This window comes from Macrobrachium nipponense, chromosome 38 (assembly GCF_015104395.2).
Source record: "Macrobrachium nipponense isolate FS-2020 chromosome 38, ASM1510439v2, whole genome shotgun sequence".
Lineage (NCBI taxonomy): Eukaryota > Metazoa > Arthropoda > Malacostraca > Decapoda > Palaemonidae > Macrobrachium > Macrobrachium nipponense.
In genome coordinates this window covers 13,619,732-13,626,619 of record NC_061098.1, presented here as the reverse complement: position 1 = coordinate 13,626,619, position 6,888 = coordinate 13,619,732, and the positions used below count along the sequence as shown (strand labels likewise).

The window sequence follows — 6,888 nt, the reverse complement described above, 5'->3', positions numbered from 1 at the left end:
GTTATGTGTATAGGCCATGGTTTTCATGTTGGTATAACCTATTTACAAGCTTAAAGCCTAATCTAGTACGACTTTTAATTTTTTTTTTCTTTACTAATTAGTATTGCTATGATATATTTATATCCTTACTAACACGCGTTTCAGCATCGGAAATGGTCACCTGATGGTCATTTTCACCCATGTTCTTATGTACACTGGGAATCTTGAGAGGGCAAAGCCCTGGGTCCGGTCATGGCGCGATGTCCTAGGTCAACTTAGATTAAGGGTAGGTTAGGTTGGGATGCATCAAGTTGATATATGTTTCATCTGCTTGGAAAAGGCCCAAAAGTGTGCCGCTTGCGTAATTTGGTCATTCTAGAGGATAACTCCGGGTGGAGTTGCCTGTAACTAATCTGTTATTTTGCTCTGAACTCTGTACGTCAGTACATCGCACCCCTTTTACCGTCATGTAGTCTTCAAAGGTAAATTACGGTTTAATTACAGTCTGTCGAATAAATATTACTTTAAATTCTTGTTCAATAAGTAAAATAACAGAAAAACAAACTGCCACAGTCTACTTTACCACGGAATTAGGGCTTAGAATTACCCCCGTAATTTTAAGTCGTACTATGTCTGTTGTCAGAAATATTCAAGATGCTAAAACATTGTCATATTCTCAACTCTGGATTATAACAATGGTTTATAATCAAACTTGATTGAAACATGATCCACAGTTATATTTAACAATTGGTGCAAAGGCTTATGTTAAGAACGAAAAAGCTTTAACAGATCTGAAGTAGGTATCTAATGCAGATTGTCAATAAAGGAGAAAATTACATATGCTATTGCTACTTTTGTAGTAACACTGAAACAGACAAGTACTGTGCCTGTTAAGAATTAACGAAGGAGATTTATTGGTGTAAATAATTGACGTTATTTGGGTTATTGATCCGAGGTCAATACCTATTGGATCTTGTTCAAGAGCAAATGCGACAGTTTTTATGAAAAACATATTAATGTGTGAAGGAATAAGTTTGTGTTTAAACTGGTTTTGTGGAAACTAACTGAGAGTTCATGGCTGTACGACACAACTTCAGTTTATACCAAAAGGACATTGTATCAGAAGACCCGGACTTTGACCTACTCGAGTAGTTTTCTTAAGGGGAGGAACTAGGAACCACTTTTCCAAACGGAAGATAAAGATCAAAATAGAATGCTTCTTTACCGTATTAAGAGGTTTCGGTATTGGTAATAGACTCCACTTCTTGAGACGGCATCACAATGTTTGGGATTTTCCACAATATCCATGATATTAGCCAAATGGTGCATACTGTATTTCAACTTATTGTTATTTCATCCTACAACCTTCCCTCCCTGCCATATTAAACAGCTTTTAGCAAACTGCAGTGGTGTTTTTACCGACAATTCCTTTTGAATTAATCCCTAGTTTCAACTCTTATTTGTGCTGTCGTTGCTTTACACAGACTTTACTGTACACACAGCAACCCTGTTCATCCATCAAAGGTAGCAGGCATAGCCTTCTCTTTGCCTCTTGAACATGGAATATGCCTGAAATTCATGCCTGAAATTACAATTTGGTTGGCTTAGCTTTTAATTAGATGCAGAATTCAGCAGAGCTGTGTTTTTGGATGTTCCTGAAAGGACAAAGGCTCTTGAATATATCAAGTCATTCGGCATTATTTGCATAGACTTTCAGCATTATTTGTCGAGTTTATTAGCATCCATATATTCTTTTTAGCCCAGTTCAGCTGTTAGGATTTGCGTTTGATTCAGTTAATACTGTACTGATAATCAATTTCTGGTTTCTTAGGTCTCCGAGCATCATAGTCATAACATAGCAGCTTGAAGTTCAGATATTCTGTAACATCATCATCACCAGGTGACCTGTTAATGTTAAATGGTAAGGGATATTTTTTGTCTAATCAAAGCTAGGAAAGCATGTGTTATATACAAAAGTGAAAACTGAAACTATGGATGATAATAATTATTAATACAGTTTTTAGTTATTTTTGTTCACTGGTTTAGTTCTTAGTAAAATTGTTAGACTGCTTTCGTGGATTAAGCCGAAATAGTTCATTTTACTTCTCAATGCCTATATTTCAGACAATTATTTGCTTTCTCTGATTGTAAAGTTTCAAGTCGAAGATTTGATTTGGTTACTCCAAACAGATATTACTTTCATGATTTTTGGGTCTAATGACCAATGGCTAAAAATGAATGCGATACCTTTTTTATATATATATAACTTGAAGGATTTTGGTACAGTGTGTATAATTCATAAAAATGCAGCTTGTTTTGTTTCCCATTTTAAGTAGTGTTATTATATTAGGTCTTGTATTAAGGTCAAGATGTTCTTGATCAACACAGTGAGCAAACTTTTAGGTCATAACATTCATTTTGTATTGTGAGGTTTGCTTTATTTATAGAAAGTTTCCCTTTGCAGGTCCATTACTGCACTTCATTTTGAGTGGAACAAAAGAAAACGTCACTGATTTGAGGCATCATAGTGGTATATAAAGAAAATCTAATGCAAGTTTTAAAAGATGTTGAGTTAATAAAAGAATAAATGCTTCCAAAGAAGGTGAATATCTAGACTAAAGGAATTAAAGATAAGATAAAAGAAGATTATTGCAAGATAAGAGGCATGAAACTTGGACACCATTGTAATAACAAAATCGGAGGAAATATAAAAATCAGATGTTGCAAGAAAAGGCAACGTAAAAACCACACACTTCAGTCACACCGATAAGATCAACAGGCGGCAGAACTTGGAGTGGACCTGGGGACATGCTGTCTTGATATGATGGAGGAGAATTTGTTTGACTGGTACCCCAGTATACTGTGTGATGGAGTTCTAGATTGGAAGATGTTGGTGAACTTATGCAGGAGATAGTATAGTGTAGGTTGGTGGTTCTAGTGAACTCGTGCAGGAGATAGCGTAGGTTGGTCGACCTTACCAATGATATGGGTACATGTTTTATCCCCCGTGAGAGTTATCTTTCGTAAAGTAGGCATGTTGTATGGCAGTGGTTAGCGAAACCCATGAGCAGCCTGTTGTGTCCAAGTCAGCACCAAGGAGGGGACTTTAGACTAAAGAGATGATAAATTTCCACTTGTATTTCCGTCCCATCAGGTGAAGAATGAAGTTTCAATGGCTGCAGGATGCTATCGGCCCGGCATTAGTGGCCCCAGGTTGCAGCTGGATATCAGGTGGTAAGTGCCAGTCAATGATTGATGCAGGTATTATAAACTTACAAACACCTGTACTCACCAGGAGCTCAACTGGGGTTGTTGCTGATCTCACAGATGGTGGGGCTGTGCATTTTGAGTCTAGAGCCTTCAGCAACTTATCTTCCTTCTTCGGGAGGTCTGTCATGGGTGGACCACTGGTATTTGGAATGGGGTTGTAGACACTTTGTAGCCAGATCTCCCTGGCGAGGTTGATCATCTGTGGCTTGCTGCCTGGTCTGTAGTGATTTCTGTTAGTGTGAATAGAGACCCAGAGACCCTGACTACTCCCAGGATACCGTCACTGATGTGTCCCCAAGAGGCAAGTCCGGGAGGAGACTGAGGACTCATCTGGCATGGGTGAGTGGCATTAAGGAGAATTTCATGAGAAGTAATGGAGTTCTTTGTAGGTGATCGTGCAGTGCACACTCCACTCCCATGCTAATGCTAAATTTGGCTGTGTTCTTGTGCATCACCAGCAGCACCTGAACCACAAGTTCTGAGACAAATATATCTTCTGCACACCTTATACATAAATGGATTAGATCTCAAACAGTAAATCGGTGTATTCTGGTCATCCTGTCCATGTTGTATTTTTTTACCATGGCAGATAATCATTGGATACAGTTCCTGAAAGGTTTGGGAGTGACGCAGGTTAAAAGATAACAGCTCAATTGAAACTTAGCCTAGTATGCCAAAGACCACTCAGTCACAGGGTGAGGAGACAGTTTAAGAATGTGAAAACCGATTCAAACAGAGATGTTGTTTCTGAATAATCAACTCGGACTATTGAGGTAAGTTTTTAGGCACTTGGGCTGATGAAATGTTAGCAACGAAAACTTGTGTAATTAATACTGCAAGGTGATTTTAAAAATTGAAAGGCTTAACACATAAGGAAGACATTCCATGGACTTAACAACTTGCTAAGAAGGGGACTAAGAAGGGGAAAAATAGTGGTGGAGTTAAATTCATCCTCAAGCAACTAGAAAATGTGGAATTAGAGAATTAAATGACTAATCACGTAGCAAATATGAGCAAAAGTTACCATTTTGAACATCGATTGAGGCACCCTGATTGTGACGAAGATATGACGAGGAATTTTAAGTGCAATCATGTGTCCCAGGAATTAGGAGATAGTGAAGGTGGACGAAAATTCTGAAGAGGATTATGACACAGGAGAGGTAGCTTGTTCAAGAGACTGAGAAGTGAAAACTTCACAGAGACCTACCTTGTAGACCATCAGAGGACTGACAGAGAGGGCCTTCGAGTCCACAAATAAGAGTGAGTGTTGAATTGTATTCAGATAGGTGTCTATTCAATTCAGTGTAATCTATGAATATGAACACTGAAATTGAAGAATTGTGGCACTATTGTTGGTTATGGTATCATGTTCTAGCTTTTTCCATTTTTATATCTTTATAATTTATAGTTTTAATGAATGTTAGCTAAATTTATATATATGATTTTCTTTTTATCTTAATTTATAGTTTTGAGGAAGTTTAGCTATGTTAATGTTTGATTGGAAGCGCTGTATGGCCACAGTTGCCCCAGTGTTTGGCATCTATGCCCAAAATCTATAAATCAGTCAATCTAGCTTTTTCAGGAAATCGTATTAAGATATTTGTGCTTTATTCAATTCAGTTTATCTATGAAGTATGAACTCTTGAAATAGTGAATTAGGGCACTTAACTTCATAGAGAATTAGGGAATTGTTTAGTGGTTGGTAGTGTACATAGTGTCTAATTAATTTCCCCCTTCATGTCTTGTCATGCCCATCTTCAGCTGATTAACCATCGGGCATTACATTCAATTCAGACAGATCCAGACCAGAACTAATAACTTATTTTTCAGCAGAAGATTTGGATCAGACAGAATCCCTTGTACAGTAAAAAAAAAAATGCTTCTAGTAACGTTGTTTGTGCAGTATACTTTACAAATAGTGAAATATTTTATCACTACAGCCCTGTGAACTTGTTTTAAATTACCAACTGCACGATAGAAATTCTGTAAATCTCATGTCTCTGGAAGCATGTTGTACCTTAAATATCCCTCATACTTTACATGCTTAACGTAGAATGCTGTAAGTAAGCTTTATATTGGTTTATATGAAGTTAATATATTTTGATTTTCTTTTGTTTCTTGAATCTTTGTCTAGTCTTGAAGGTGTCAAATCCAGATGAGTTACAATTCTACAAAATAGGCACATATCACTTATGAATGTAAATGGGTTGCTAATGTAAAATTATGTAATAGCAATGGAAAATAGCTATAGTGCTGATAATTATGGTGAGACAAGGCAAGCTGATAGATAGTATTAACTATTGCCATTATTCCTTTAAATTTAAATGATGCAATAGGTTCGAAAACAATTTGAATCGACTAGATGAATACTTGGGGGATTCAAGACTAAACAGGGAGAGGTGACACCAAATGATGTAGGATAACTGAAGCGGTTTGGCGGTGGTTATGGATGGACTCGGGTAGCAATAATACAAATAAATGGTAAATCATTCAGATACAAATTATCTTTATTTTGCCGAGTGACATTTAAGCTGTAGGTATCCCCAGTTTTCAGTTAAATTTAAATAGAGATCAAAAGCTTATATTAAACAAATTTTTCTTTAGCCTTGACTTAATTTTCAATAATATAGTACCACTGACACACGACAGAATGAAATGTAACAGATGTTCAGTTTTGAGCCATTTTTACCTATGGCATTAGTACCTTCTTGCCAAAGGATCTCAAGTACATGAATAGGATGTTTGAAGCCTTATTATAGCTAACTTGATATATTTTTTTAACATCTTATATTTAAAGTAATCATAGTTTACGTAACATAATTAACTTCTGTCTCATTCTTTCAGCCGTTATGCAGTTAGTAAATGGACGGTCAAGACCACCTGAAGGATAATAAAAGATACTCCTTCAGTACCAACTTGAATTATTCTGCTTAAAATCCTATGATTCGTCAGTCATCATCACCAGTGATGGTGAACATATGCATTCAATGCCACCATTAAGTAGCTCGACAGGAATCGGAATGCATCATTTTTACTTTTCAAACATCTAACTCACCTGGTAGTTATATATATATATATATATAATATATATATATATATATATATATATATATATATAGTATAATATAGCTTACGTCCCCTGACGTTAAGCTATATATATAACTACCAGGTGAGTATGTTCAAAAATTTATTTTATCATGAAAATAAAATTTTAATTTAATAGCGCGTATCATGTGGCTGTATGTTGCAGGATACAGATTTTACTGAAATTTATTTGTTGCAGAAACTGTTTATCGGATTAATATCACCTGTCGGGTATTGTAAGGTGCACAAGCAGTCCTGGTTGTCCAAAATACTTTAGTATAGATCAGTAATGTCAGGAGTTGGGTTGTCTGACAATCCAGATAACATTTGTCCATGGTATTATTTAGTTAGAGATCGAGACATTTGCTGTGTCAGAATACGTAATGCTCTCCTAAAGTATTAATAGTCGGACTCCGTATTGGTATTTAGTGATTCAACGTGGTTATCTAAATGATTTTGTGTCAAATATCAAGTTAGGTTAGTGGGAGGTGATTTTATTTTAAAGTAGTTTTCATAACATTCATTTCTGCTTCATAGCTAGTAATTCGTTACGAA

At 36.2% G+C, this 6,888-nt stretch overlaps 1 long non-coding RNA gene across 1 annotated transcript in view; it reads left to right on the top strand.

Moving 5' to 3' along the window:
• The window catches only part of LOC135209886 (uncharacterized), a 6,565-nt gene extending 266 nt beyond the window's left edge, over positions 1-6,299 (top strand). Inside the window, exons 2-4 of the long non-coding RNA XR_010313432.1 lie at positions 1,811-1,900; positions 2,444-4,509; positions 6,094-6,299. This is a non-coding gene — a long non-coding RNA (uncharacterized LOC135209886). The remainder of the gene's footprint in view (positions 1-1,810; positions 1,901-2,443; positions 4,510-6,093) is intronic.
• The last annotated feature ends 589 nt before the right edge of the window (positions 6,300-6,888 follow it).